This window comes from Marmota monax, unplaced genomic scaffold (assembly GCF_021218885.2).
Source record: "Marmota monax isolate L192 unplaced genomic scaffold, Marmota_monax_Labrador192_F-V1.1 WCK01_AAM20220418_F8-fsc00008, whole genome shotgun sequence".
Classification (NCBI taxonomy): Eukaryota; Metazoa; Chordata; class Mammalia; order Rodentia; family Sciuridae; genus Marmota; species Marmota monax.
In genome coordinates this window covers 8,753,323-8,768,936 of record NW_026694432.1, presented here as the reverse complement: position 1 = coordinate 8,768,936, position 15,614 = coordinate 8,753,323, and the positions used below count along the sequence as shown (strand labels likewise).

The 15,614-nt window shown below is 39.5% G+C and overlaps 1 long non-coding RNA gene across 1 annotated transcript in view; it reads left to right on the top strand.

The window, feature by feature from the left end:
- The window catches only part of LOC124109698 (uncharacterized), a 62,483-nt gene that overhangs the window by 31,712 nt on the left and 15,157 nt on the right, over positions 1-15,614 (top strand). Inside the window, exon 3 of the long non-coding RNA XR_006857075.2 lies at positions 9,006-9,175. This is a non-coding gene — a long non-coding RNA (uncharacterized LOC124109698). The remainder of the gene's footprint in view (positions 1-9,005; positions 9,176-15,614) is intronic.

The following is a 15,614-nucleotide window of genomic DNA, read 5'->3' as shown; positions in this document are numbered from 1 at the left end:
TGATCTTTCAACACAGACTCTGAAAGCTAGAAGATCCTGGAATAACATATTTCAAACACTGAAAGATAATGGGTTCCAACCAAGAATTGTGTATCCAGCGAAATTAAGCTTCAGGATGGAGAATGAAATTAAAACCTTCCACGATAAACAAAAGTTTAAAGAATTCGCAGCTAGAAAACCATCTCTTCAAAACATCCTAGCCAAAGTATTACAGGAAGAGGAAATGGAAAATAACAATGCAAACCAACAGTGGGAGGTAGGACAGTAAAGGGGGGGGGGGAAACAATCAAAGAGGAAAACAAACAATGTTTAGTAACAGAAATAAACAAATATGGCTGGAAGAACAACCCATATCTCAATAATAACCCTAAATGTTAATGGCTTAAACTCACCAATTAAGAGACACAGGCTAGTAGAATGGATCACAAAACAAGACCCAACAATATGCTGCCTACAGGAGACGCATTTGATAGGAAAAGACATACATAGGCTGAAGGTGAAAGGTTGGGAAAAATCATATCACTCATATGGACTTCGGAAACAAGCAGGCGTGTCCATACTCATATCAAATAAAATAGATTTCAAGCCAAAGTTAATCAAAAGAGATAAAGAGGGACACTACATACTGCTTAAGGGAACCATACACCAACAAGACATAACAATCATAAATATTTATGCCCCAAACAATGGTGCAGCTATGTTCGTCAAACAAACTCTTCTCAAGTTCAAGAGTCTAATAGACCACCACACCATAATCATGGGAGACTTCAACACACCTCTCTCGCCACTGGACAGATCTTTCAAACAAAAGTTGAATAAGGAAACTATAGAACTCAATAACACTATTAATAACCTAGACCTAATTGACATATATAGAGTATACCACCCAACATCAAGCAGTTACACTTTTTTCTCAGCAGCACATGGATCCTTCTCAAAAATAGATCATATATTATGTCACAGGGCAACTCTTAGACAATATAAAGGAGTAGAGATATTACCATGCATCTTATCTGATCATAATGGAATGAAACTGAAAATCAACGATAAAAGAAGGAAGGAAAAAGCATACATCAATTGGAGAATGAACAATAGGTTACTGAATGATCAATGGGTTATAGAAGACATCAAGGAGGAAATTAAAAAATTCTTAGAGATAAATGAAAACACAGACACAACATATCGGAATCTATGGGACACATTGAAAGCAGTTCTAAGAGGAAAATTCATTGCTTGGAGTTCATTCCTTAAAAAAAGAAAAAACCAACAAATAAATGATCTCATACTTCATCTCAAAATCCTTGAAAAAGAAGAGCAAAACAACAGCAAAAGAAGTAGAAGGCAAGAAATAATTAAAATCAGAGCTGAAATTAATGAAATCGAAACAAAAGAAACAATTGAAAAAATTGACAAAACTAAAAGTTGGTTCTTTGAAAAAATAAACAAAATCGACAGACCCTTAGCGATGCTAGTGAAGAGAAGAAGAGAGAGAACTCAAATTACTAGCATACGGGATGAAAAAGGCAATATCACAACAGACACTTCAGAAATACAGAAGATAATCAAAAACTATTTTGAATCCTTATACTCCAATAAATTAGAAGATAGTGAAGGCATAGATAAATTTCTTAAGTCATATGATCTGCCCAGATTGAGTCAGGAGGATATAGAAAACCTAAACAGACCAATATCAATTGAGGAGATAGAAGAAACCATCAAAAGACTACCAACTAAGAAAAGCCCAGGTCCCGATGGGTATACAGCAGAATTTTACAAAACCTTTAAAGAAGAACTAATACCAATACTTTTCAAGCTACTTCAGGAAATAGAAAAGGAGGGAGAACTTCCAAATTCATTCTATGAGGCCAACATCACCCTGATACCTAAACCAGACAAAGACACTTCAAAGAAAGAAAACTACAGACCAATATCTCTAATGAACCTAGATGCAAAAATCCTCAATAAAATTCTGGCGAATCGGATACAAAAACATATAAAAAAAATTGTACACCATGATCAAGTAGGATTCATCCCTGGGATGCAAGGCTGGTTCAATATACGGAAATCAATAAATGTTATTCACCACATCAATAGACTTAAAAATAAGAACCATATGATCATCTCGATAGATGCGGAAAAAGCATTTGACAAAGTACAGCATCCCTTTATGTTCAAAACTCTAGAAAAACTAGGGATAACAGGAACATACCTCAATATTGTAAAAGCAATCTATGCTAAGCCTCAGGCTAGCATTATTCTGAATGGAGAAAAACTGAAGGCATTCCCTCTAAAATCTGGAACAAGACAGGGATGCCCTCTCTCTCCACTTCTCTTCAACATAGTTCTCGAAACACTGGCCAGAGCAATTAGACAGACGAAAGAAATTAAAGGCATAAAAATAGGAAAAGAAGAAATTAAATTATCACTATTTGCAGATGATATGATTCTATATCTAGCAGACCCAAAAGGCTCTACAAAGAAACTATTAGAGCTAATAAATGAATTCAGCAAAGTGGCAGGATTTAAAATCAACACGCATAAATCAAAGGCATTCCTGTATATCAGCGACAAATCCTCTGAAATGGAAATGAGGACAACCACTCCATTCAAAATATCTTCAAAAAAAATAAAATACTTGGGAATCAACCTAACAAAAGAGGTGAAAGACTTATACAATGAAAACTACAGAACCCTAAAGAGAGAAATAGAAGAAGATCTTAGAAGATGGAAAAATATACCCTGTTCATGGATAGGCAGAACTAACATCATCAAAATGGCGATATTACCAAAAGTTCTCTATAGGTTTAATGCAATGCCAATCAAAATCCCAATGGCATTTCTTGTAGAAATAGAGAAAGCAATCATGAAATTCATATGGAAAAATAAAAGACCCAGAATAGCAAAAACAATGCTAAGCAAGAAGTGTGAATCAGGCGGTATAGCGATACCAGACTTCAAACTATACTACAGAGCAATAGTAACAAAAACAGCATGGTACTGGTACCAAAACAGGCGTGTGGACCAATGGTACAGAATAGAGGACACAGAAACCAATCCACAAAACTACAACTATCTTATATTTGATAAAGGGGCTAAAAGCATGCAATGGAGGAAGGATAGCATCTTCAACAAATGGTGCTGGGAAAACTGGAAATCCATATGCAACAAAATGAAACTGAATCCCTTTCTCTCGCCATGCACAAAAGTGAATTCAAAATGGATCAAGGAACTTGATATCAAATCAGAGACGCGCCGTCTGATAGAAGAAAAAGTTGGCTACGATCTACAGTCGGTGGGGTCGGGCTCCAAATTCCTCAATAGGACACCCATAGCACAAAAGTTAATAACTAGAATCAACAAATGGGACTTACTCAAACTAAGAAGTTTTTTCTCAGCAAAAGAAACAATAAGAGAGGTAAATAGGGAGCCTACATCCTGGGAACAAATCTTTACTCCTCACACTTCAGATAGAGCCCTAATATCCAGAGTATACAAAGAACTCAAAAAATTAGACAATAAGAGAACAAACAACCCAATCAACAAATGGGCCAAGGACCTGAACAGACACTTCACAGAGGAGGACATACAGTCAATCAACAAGTACATGAAAAAATGCTCAACATCTCTAGCTGTCAGAGAAATGCAAATCAAAACCACCCTAAGCTACCATCTCACTCCAGTAAGATTGGCAGCAATTAGGAAGTCAAATAACAACAAGTGCTGGCGAGGATGTGGGGAAAAGGGTACACTTGTACATTGCTGGTGGGACTGCAGATTGGTGCAGCCAATTTGGAAAGCAGTATGGAGATTTCTTGGAAAGCTGGGAATGGAGCCACCATTTGACCCAGCTATTCCCCTTCTTGGTCTATTCCCTAAAGACCTAAAAAGAGCATGCTACAGGGACACTGCTACATCGATGTTCATAGCAGCACAGTTCACAATAGCAAGACTGTGGAACCAACCTAGATGCCCTTCAATAGACGAATGGATAAAAAAAATGTGGCATTTATACACAATGGAGTATTACTCTGCATTAAAAAATGACAAAATCATAGAATTTACAGGGAAATGGATGGCATTAGAGCAGATTATGCTAAGTGAAGCTAGCCAATCCCTAAAAAACAAATGCCAAATGTCTTCTTTGATATAAGGAAAGTAACTAAGAACAGAGTAGGGACGAAGAACAGGAGAAGAAGATTAACATTTAACAGGGATGAGAGGTGGGAGGGAAAGGGAGAGAGAAGGTAAATTGCACGGTAATGGAAGGAGACCCTCAGGGTTATACAGTGGAGGGGGTAGAGAGAGAGGAGGGGAGGGGAGGGGAGAGGTGGGGAGGGGGGAGGGTGGATGATGGGAAAGGCAGCGGAGCACAACAGACACTAGTATGGCAATTTGTAAATCAATGGATGTGTAACTGATGTGAATCTGCAATCTGTGTATGGGGTGAAGGTGGGAGTTCATAACCCACTAGAATCAAAGTGTGGAATATGATATGTCAAGAAATTTGTAATGTTTTGAACAACCCACAATAAAAAATTAAAAAAAAAATAAATAAAAATTATAAACCACTGTTGAAACAAAGACTCAATAAATAAACCAATATATATGTTCTTGGGTTGGAAGACTCAATATTGTTAAGATATCTGGTATGCCTACACTGATCGATAGATTTGGAGCGATCTCAATCAATACCCCTGTAAATTTTTTTGTTGTTAAAAATCACAAGTTCATTTTAAAATTTAAACAAAACATACAAAAAGCCATTAAAATATCCAACACAATTTTGTAAAAAGAACAAAACTGAAGGTCTTGCACTGCCTGATTTGAAAATGGTCTTTAAAAGTAGTATTTTTAAGGAGTAAAAGTACGTGCAGACACCAGTTAGGATGTTGTTGGTGTGAACCAGATGAGAGAAGTTGGAAGCTCAGACTCAGGTAACATTGGTGAGATGAAGAGAAATGAAGGGTTTTCGTTAATTTTTTGGAGATGAACTGGTGAAATTTGCTGATTGCAGATGATGGGTGGGAGAAAGAGAAGAGTGGAATGTGATTTTGACTTGAGTAACTGGGCAAGATGTTGTGACTTACTGATTTGGGAAAACTGGTAGAAGAATGGATTGGAGTGAGAAGAATCAAGTGTCAGTTTGATAGTATTTTTAAAAATTTATATGGAGACTCCTGAGGCCATATGGAGAGGTGTCCAGTAGGAAGTTCATTATGTGGGTTTGGATTCTGGGAAGAGATCAGGACTGGAGAGTTATATTTTGGAGTCAGTGTATAGATGATGTTGAGAGTCATGAGACGGGATGCGCTCAGCTGGTGAGGGAGCCTAGATAGAATAGGACCAAGGATTTTCTCCTGATTCACCCCACTTTTGAAGAGGAGGAAAGCAATAGGGTTTAACACAGAAGCCATGGAAAGACAGCTAGAAAGACAATCAGTAGAATGTAGTATAGGAAAGCCACAGGGGTTGGGAAATGTGGGAGACGAAGTAACTCACGCTGTCCAGTCTCTTCTGTGTGCCAGGCACCATCTCAGGAGATTGCTATGTACTTCCTCAGAACATAGTGAGGTAGGTGTTATAGTTTCTAGTTCATGGAGACTCAGACTAGTGAAGTGACTTGCCCAAATCCTACAGCTAGGAAGGGGCAAACCTATGTTGGCAGCTGGTCCTGTCTTTGTAATTCTTTCCACTACTCCCTCCAGCAAGGGGTTTCAGGATCAGGGAAGCCACTTAACAGTGTCCCATCTGTAAATGTTCACCTTTCAGGGTTATGAGGATAAAATAGGATAATCCGTGTTAAGCACCTGGCAGTGCTTAACTGGGTGGGCCCTTGAGAAACAATAACGATCATGGGTGTATGTGCAGAGTACACACGAGACCAGTGCTGGGGGAGCACGGGCGAGGGCCTGAGTGGGTGAGATGGGCTTCCAGGAGGAGATGCAGTGTGAGCCAAGGACACGGTGGTCCCCAATACTGATTTGTGACGAAGTTTTCATTGGCTCAGGGGGTGAAATGAGAAAAAGGACAACACAGTGGGTTTTACATAAAGCTAAATGTGTTCAACATAAAGGATTACTCTTTATCCTGAGATTATGCCCTTCCTACTTTGTTGGTATTAAATTGTCCTTTTTATCAAATGGTCATGGATAGAGAATGGTTGCTCTATTTTAAATATCCTTACTAACAAAATGAAAACTTGGTAACCTCCTGTCATTCCCCAAACTTTCTCTTGAGTTTTCACTGGCCCATGAAATTCTCTGATTCCTGAAAACTCTGAGAGTACCTGACAGCTAGAGAAGGGGGGCCTTCTAGGCAGAGGGAGCTAGAATTTTGGGGACAGCACAGTATGCTCTGAAACTGCAAATAAGCAGCAGGTGCACGTGGGGGTGGGGCTGAACAAGGAACCTGGAATCCACATCCTGCGGTGGGCGATTATGCTGCGGAGTCCCTACCTTCTGCCTTCTGGCTGACTCATGGAGCAGGGAAATGCCCTATGGGCTAAGATTGCTTCCCAGGGCTTCCCCATGACCTTGAGCAGTGTGTATACTTGTGTGAGCATGTGTTGCGAGTATGATGTCAATGGACATGAATCCCTGGTGAAGGAGAAGATCAGGAGTGGGGAAGTACTAAGGACTGACAGATTCTGGCCTGATAAGTCTTGAAAAGTCACGTGGGATAGACACAGACACCAGGAAAGGCAATGGGGAGAAAAGCAATGTAAACCCAGGACTATCTGAGGAGGGGGAGCAGTATCTGCATGCCGGGACACATATGTGCATGTGTGCACATGTGGGTCCCTGAAAGCACTGTGCCTGTTTCTGGGCTTATCTGCGTGGATGAGGAGAAGCTCTGCTGGCTGTGTTGGGCTTTGGCTGGGCATGCATTCAGTGTGTGCTGTGCTTTATGTGCTGCTGTTGGGAGTGTGGCACTGCCGTGCGTACTATGCATGTGCGGACACGAGAGGTGAGACGGGTCCATGCCATGTAGCTTGGTGTGTGTCTGCTGAGTCTATCAAGCTGGGTTATGTCTCTGTGCTGAGTGTGTCTATGGACTGCATGGGGCATCTGTGTTGGGTGTGTGTTCATGGCATTGAGCCTGTGTGGGAGCTCAGCCTTAGCTCCTCTCCTCCTCTGCTCTTCTGAGGACCAGACCACAGTTCCTGTTCATTTTCATATGATGTCTTTTTGTTCTCTGCCTGTCTACTATGACTCTGACCAAGAGTCAGGGCTTTTATGCATGACCCTTGGGTGGAATTTCGAAGGAGGCAAAGTCCTTGATCCCTTCCCTCTATCCCTCCCATTCTTTAGTCAGTTTTAAACCACTCAGGATTAGGGTCCTGGTTTTGACCTGAGGCGGGAAGGCTTTGTGGGTCAGGATAACCCTTGCAGAGCCCTGCTCCTAGCTTGGTTCAGTTCTGTAGAGTCTCAGGACACCTCACCCCACCCTCTCTGTTGGAGGCTTGTCCCAGGCTGGTGCCTTCTCATCAGCCCTATGAGTGGGCTGGGGGCATCACTGTGGCTCCCTTTCATGGGCTTCGCCAGATTCAGGCCTCTGTGGCAGGGCTGACTCGTGGATAGCAAGCTTTTCCCACTGCCCTGTCCCTGTCGCCTGGCCTTTTGTCCCCGAGGATTTGCCACGGGTGTTTGCAGATGGAAAATAATGGGGCATGGTATGAGTGAGGTCCCCTGTGAGTGTGTGCTTGAGAGTCCCTGCAAACTGGAGTGCGGACAGGTATGTCAGGGAGTGGTATTCCGGTGTCAGAGTGACCGCCAGGGCTGACGTATGCAGTGGGTACAGACAGACTGTGTGGAGTGGGAGGGGTGGCTGCAAGCTCACATTTATCAAGTGCTCGCTGTAGCCAAGCAGGATGCTAAGTGCTTTACTTAGATTATCTCATTTAATGAGTGTGACAGTGTGTGAAAGGGTGAGAGATGGGGCCCAGAAGAACAGGTAGTAGGGGGTCGCAGCTGGAAGACTCTGGCAGAGTATTCCCTCACCCCCATCCTGATAGTGCTGCCCTGGGGGGTCTGAGCCAGGCTTCAGACTGGGGAGCAGCCTCAAAGCCCTTCCCATGTGGACTCTGGTGGAGGAAGGAGGGCTATGCCCTGGTTTCTGGGCCACCTCACTGCCCTTAGCCTTGGGGATGGGCTGTCCCCTTCCTGGGAACCAGGGCTGCCCATTTCTTCCTTTCTCCCGGGTATTCTCAGAACAGGTCCTGGCACACAGGAGGTGCTCAACCAATCCTTGTTCCTTGGCAAATGTGGGACAGACTCTAGGAAATGTCTGCATTGTTTGGCCTGGTCCTCACTCTGCAAACCACACGTGGAGAGACTAAGAATTTTCATGATGAAGGTGGCGAGGGCCTGAAGGGTCTGAGCTGGACTCTGAATCTTCTCTGGCTTGCGGGTTGCCACCTCCTCATTGTGTCCTCACCTGGTCTCCCCCCTGCACACAGTGCTGGTGTCTCTTGTGAGTCTGCATTTCTTTTTATAAGGATATGAGTCAGATTGGATGAGGGCCTGTTCTTTGGGGTCACATTGTAACTTAATTATCTCTTTATGTACAATCACATTCTGAGGTCCTGGGGGTTAGGGCTTCGACATATAAATTTGGGGGGACATAATGTAGCCCATATGCTTCCTTCCTTGTTGGGTCATTGCTCACGCCGCTGTTCTCACCGCCTGCAGCCAGGCACAGCTCTTCCCCTTCCATAGAAGACCTCCTACTCATCTCCTAAAACTCATCTCCATAGCCTCACCGCCTCCAAGAAGCCTTCCTGACTGGACCATTGCCTCCTCTGGGCTCCTACAGACAGCACACTGTGCTGATCCACATCGTGGCATATGCCACACTCTAAGAATTGTCACCTGCCTTCCCCACTGGGATGGATTTTTGACCTGTACTCTGTTACTACTCCCCTTTCGTAGTGGTATTTTCCTCCTTTTGAAACCTCCACCCCTGTGGTTCTGATGGTAAATTGCCGTTGCTGCATCTTAACACAGGGACGAGCACGTGACTCGAGAAGAGCTAATCAGAGTCCTCCCATAAGATTTTTCATCTGTGAATGCTGGTGAGAAGAAGATGCTTCTCTTTCCTCTGGAGTCCAGAATGATGCAAGCCTGGAACTTGGTGTGGCCATGACATCTATCTTCAGGGAACAGAAAGATCTTGGGTAAGTCACTGAACCTCTCTGCTGTACCAAGGGGATAATAACAGGACAAGTCAATGCATGGAAAGATGCACCAAGAGGAAGCATCCACAAAGGGCCAGTCGTCTCACCTAGAATTCAAGCTTTTTTCATATTTAAATGTTTTGTGTTTGGGCAACCATATTTAAGTGGTTCAAACATCAAAATAATGCACAGAGTGATGCAATGAAAAGTCCCAGTTTTATCCTGTTCCTGTCAACCCACTCCCACCACTTGGGTAATCAGTTTAAAAAATTTCTTGTGAATTCTTCCATTGGTTCTTAAGGAAAACATAGCAAATAATATATATATTCTTTTTTCTCTCTCTTCTGAAAAAAAAAAGTAAGACTATCTACTGTTCTAGACCTTGCTTATTTTTATTTAGCAATATATTCTCAGGTACTTTCTAGAAAGTACTTTGTGACTTTGTACTTTCTTTCTTACTAGTGCATAGTATTCCATTGTATGGATGCATTTTTATAAACAAGGCTACAATGAATGAGCTTTGCATATATCATTTCATAGGAGTACAAAAGTATACATAAGCTTAATTTTTTTAAAAAAAAGTTTACCCAATTAATAAGCTGGACAAATATTTGAACAGACATTCCTCTGAAGAAGATAAACAAATGGCTGATAAGCAAATGAAAAGATTGTCACTATCACTAGTTGTTATGGAAATGCAAATCAACCACAATGAGATACCACTTCAAACCCACTTGGAGAAATATGATCAAAAAGACAGTGTCAATGTCTTCGTCTCCCCAGGCTGCTATAACGAAATACCACAGACTGGGTTGCTTAAACAATAGACATTTATTGCTCACAGTTCTCTAGGCTATGAGTCCCAGTTCAAGGTGCTGACTGATATGCTTTCTGGTGAGGGCTCTCTTCCTGGCTTGTAGACATATGCATTTCATGAAGAACTCAGATGACCTTTTCCTTATTTGCACGTGGAGAGAGAGAGAACTTATGTTTATTTCTTTCTCCTTTTCTTCTTCTTTTTAAAATCATTCTAATTTAATTTTATGAAATATTTTAGGAATATGGAAAAGTAAAGACAAATATAATTGACCTCCATATAACCCATTCATTTGATTTAACAAAGGTGTAAATTTTGCCAACTTTATTTCATTGTAGGAAATAAAATGCTAAAAGCACAGCTGAAGCCTAGTACCCTCATCCCTTCCCACTTCCTCTCCTTGGTTTAACCACTAACCTGAAATTGCATGTTTTTATAATTTTATTACATATATGAATGTGAGTATAAAAATTGTTTTCCAATTTTTTATTATTTTTTCCAAATATTTTATTGTGGTAAATACAACATAAAATTTACCATCAAAACCACTTTAAGCATATAGTTCAGTAGAGTTAAATACAGTCATAATGTTGTGTAACCATCATTGATATCCATCTCCATAATTCTTTCATCTTGTAAAACGGAAACTCTGTACCTATTAAACAATAACTCCTCATTTCCTTCTTTTCCCAAGCCCTGACAACCACCATCTATGTTTTGTCTTTATAATTTTGACTACTCTAAGAACTTCACATGAGTAGAGTCATACATTGTCTTTCGTGACTATCTTATTTCACTTAGCACAATGTCCTCAAGATTCATGCATATTACATGTGACAAGGTTTCCTTCCTTTTTAAGGCTGAATAATGTCCTATCATAAGTATATATACCACAGTTTTATCTATTCATCTGTCAATTGACACTTGGAACGCATGTTTTAGCTATCATGAATAAGGACCTTTATCACTTCTTCTCAAGCCTAGTCTCTAAACATAGTTGCATAGAGCTTCAATGTATGAATTTTGAAGGGACACAAACATTTAGCAAATAACAATTTAGTGAGAATGTGGAGAGATTAGAACTCTAATATATTGCTAGTGGGAATGTAAAATGGTGGTGGCAGCCAATTTGGAAAATATTTGGAAATTCTTCAAAATGTTAAATGTGAATTATCATGTGGTCCAGAAATTCTGCTCATAGGTGTATATGTAAGAGAAACAAAAATAGATCCACATAAAGATGTATATCTGAATGTTCAGAGCAACATTATTCATAATAGCCAAGAAATAGAAATAATCCAAATGTTATCAACTGATGAATGGGTAAGTATGTAGCACTGTCATACAATGGACTGTTACTCAGCCCTCCAAAGTGATGAAGTACTGACACATGCTACAATATAGATGAACTTAGAAAGCATCTTGCTAGATAAAAGGCATATGGTGCAATTCCATTTATATGAAATGTCCAGAATAAGCAAATCTATACAGAGAGTAGACCAGTGCTTGTCTAGTGCTGAGAAAATTGGTAGAAAATGATAGTGATTCTAATGAATATGGAATCTGGGGGTGGGAGATGAAAATATTTTAAAATAGATTGTGATAAAAGTTGCACAACTCTGAGAATAAATTAAAAGTTGTTAAGTTGTACACTTTAACTGGTGAATTGTGTGGCATTAGAACAACCATGCCTCCAAATAGTTGTTAAAGAACAAAGGGCATGTTGTAGATAGGAAAAAATTTCAGAAGTGGAACTGTTGGATCAAAGGGGAAATGCATTTAAAATTTTGACAAAATGGACAAATTGGAGGTCCATAGAGTTTTCAGCATTTATACAAGGCAGATTTTTTTTTAATCTCTATTTTATGTGTAAGGAAACTGAGGCATGGAAAATACAAGATCACACAGTTGATAACATCCAAGCTGTAAGTGAAACAGGACCAGTGGTTTTGTAAAACCTGTACTCCAAGTTAGACAAATGAAAGGAATTAAAGGGATATGGATAGGAAAAGAAGAACTCAAATTAGCACTATTTGCCCATGATATGATTTTATACATAGAAGACTCAAAGAATTCCACCAGAAAACTTCTAGAACTAGTGAATGAATTTGGCAAGGGAGCAGGATATAAAATCAACACCCATAAATCAAAGGCATTTCTATGTATAAGTGACAAATCCTCTGAAAGGGAAACAAGGAAAACTACCCCATTTACAATAGCCTCAAAAAAAATAAATAAATAAATAAAATACTTAACGAAAGAAGTGAAATATCTGTACAGTGAAAACTACAGAATGCTAAAGAAAGAAATTAAAGAAGATCTTAGAAGATGGAGAGATCTCCCTTGTTCTTGGATAGGCAAAATTAATGTTGTCAAAATGATCATACTACCAAAAGCACTATACAGATTTAATGCAATTCCAATCAAAATCCCAATGACATTCCTTATAGAAATAGAAAAAGCAGTCATGAAGTTTATCTGGAAAAATAAGAGACCCAGAATAGCTAAAGCAATCCTTAGCAAGAAGAGTGAAGCAGGTGGCATCACTATACCAGACCTTAAACTATACTACAGAGCTGGTATTGGCACCAAAATAGACTCGTAGACCAGAATAGAGGATACAGAGACAAACCCACATAAGTACAGTTAACTTATATTAGACAAAGGTGCCAAAAACATATATTGGTGAAAAGATAGCCTCTTAGGTGCTAGGGAAACTGGAAATCCATATGCAACAAAATGAAATTAAACCCCTATCTCTCACCATGTACAAAACTTAACTCAAAGTGGATCAAGGACCTAGGAATTAAACCAGCGACACTGCACCTAATAGAAGAAAAAGTAGGCCCTCATCTCCATCATGTTGGATTAGGCCCTTACTTCTTAATAAGACTCCTATAGCACAAGAATTAAAATCAAGAACCAATAAATGGGATGGATTCAAACTCAATAGCTTCTTCTCAGCAGAAGAAATAACAGTGAGGTTAATAGAGAGCCTACAGAATGGGAGTAAATTTTTACCACACACAATCAGATAGAGCATTAATCTCTATGATATATAAAGAACTCAAAAATCTTAACACACACACACACACACACAAATAATCCAGTCAATAAATGGGCCAAGGAATTGAACAGACACTTCTCAGAAGAGGATATATAATCAATCAACAAATATATGAAAAAATGTTCAATATCTCTAGCAATTAGAGAAATGCAAATCAAAAGAACTCTAAGATTTCATCTCACTCCAGTCAGAATGGCAGCTATTAAGAAAACAAACAACAATAAATGTTGACGAGGATGTGTTGAAAAAGGCACACTCTTACGTAGCTGGTGAGACTGCAAATTGGTACAACATATTTGGAAAGCAGTATGGAGATTCCTTGGAAAACTGGGAATGGAACCACCATTTGACCCAGCTATCCTGCTCCTCCTTATAACCCAAAGGACTTAAAAATGATATGCTATGGAGACACAACCACATCGATATTTATAGCAGCACAATTCACAATAGCTAAATTGTGGATCCAACCTAGATGCCCTTCAGTAGACAATGGATAAAGAAAATGTGGTATATATACACCATGAAATATTACTCAGCATCAAAAGAGAATAAAATCATGGCATTTGCAGGTAAGTGGATGGAGTTGGAGAATATCATGCTAAGTGAAGAAAGCCAATCCCAAAAACCAAATGCCAAATGTCTTCTCTGATATAAGGATATTGATTCATAATGGGGATGGGGGATAGTCATGGAAGAAATAGATGAACTTTAGATAGGGCAAAGGGGGAATGGGGAGGGAAGGGGGAATGGGGGTAGGAAAGATGGTGGATATTTTGTTTTTTGTTTTGTTTTTTCATTTTATACTTTAAAGATGTAATTTCAACTGTCTTCTGCCTTGAAATATTTCCAACAAGAAGTCTGCTATCATTCTTTTATTTCTCTACAGCTTTTTTGATTTTTTGTCTTTATTACTTGTTTTAAGCAGTTTTATTATTATGTGCCTTAGTGAAATCTTATTCATACTTATTGTGCTTGATTTTCACTGAGTTTTTTTAATATCTATTTATTTTTTAGTTGTGGTTGCATACAATACCTCTATTTATATGTGGTGCTGAGGATTGAACCCAGGGCCTTGCACATGCTAGGCAAGCACTCTACCACTGAGCCACAACCCCAGCCCCCCCACCCCCCCTTTTTTTAAAAATTCATGCTTTCTAGTTTTTCCAAACTTGGGAGATTTTTGGTTATTTCTTTGAATATTTATATGTTCTCCTTCTCTGTTAGGGATGGTAATTGCACATATGTTAAGCTTCTTAAAAGTTTACTATAGCTTTTTAATGACCTGTTTATTTTTAAAAAATATTTTCCCTGTACTTCATTTTGGATAGTTTCTATCGCCATGTCTTCAAATCTACTAACCTTTTCTTCTGTGCTGTCAAACCCATCTAGCATGTCTGTGTCCATACAAGACATTATATTTTTTCATATCTAAAAGTTTGATTTGGGTCTTTTATTTTTCCTTTCTCTATGCTTAGCATAATCAATCATTACTCTGTCTTTCTGAACATATAGAATATAGTCATTATAATTGTTTTAATGACTTGTATACTAATTCTACCTTCTGTGCTATTTTTGGGTCAATTTATTTTGAATAGTTGATCTTCTCATATGGGTTATATTTTCCTATTTCTTTGCATGCCTGATAGTTTCTGGTTGAATGTGAGACATGGTGAATTTTACCTTGGTGTGTGCTGATCATTTTAGTATCCTTATAAATCTTCTTGAGCTTTGATCTGGGTTGCAGCTAAGGTTACTTGAAAAGAGGTTTCTTCCTTTAGGTTTGTTTTGCAGTTTTGTTAGGCAGAACCACTACTCCTCACCCCCCACTATCAAAGAAATAGCCTTCTAAGGAATCTACTTAATGTACCATGATCTGCGAGGTTTCCCACTCTGACATATACACAAAGTTTTCCGGGTCTGTGTAAACTTTGGAAATTGTTTTTTTGCTCAATTTTGGGAAAATCTTTCTTTAGACTTGGGTGGTTTCCTCACACCCTAGTCCTGCTTGACATTCAACTTAAATCCTGAGGGGACTCCTGAAGATCTTTGAAGCTCCTTCTCTCTCTAGGAAGCTTTCTTCTCTCAGTTCTCTAATCATGAACTCTAGCTACATTAGGCTCTCAGACTCCCTGCTCTATCTCCTCGAGTTAGGGAGGTAGCTGGGATCTGCTCCTTGAGCTGCAACCTAGAAACTGTCCCCAGGTGGAAGCTGGCATCTGTAGGGCTCACCTCATTAGTTACTCCTCTCTCAGGGATTACTGTTTTGTGCAGCCTGGGGTTCAGGGTCTGAAAACTGTTGCTTCATGTATTTTATTCAAGGTTTTTAGTTGCTTTAGGGCAGAGGGTAAATTGACTCCATATTTCATCTTTCCAAAAACCTTATAACTCCAATTGTACACTTACTTATACAATAATCTTGAATATTAAGTATGATCATCCCCATTTTACAGATAAACAAAATTGTGAGATTAAGTTGTAGTAGAGTAGGTAAAAAGGTGGGTTGTGCAGCCAAAAAATCTGGGTTTGATTCTCTGATCCCCCATTTATTAACTTTG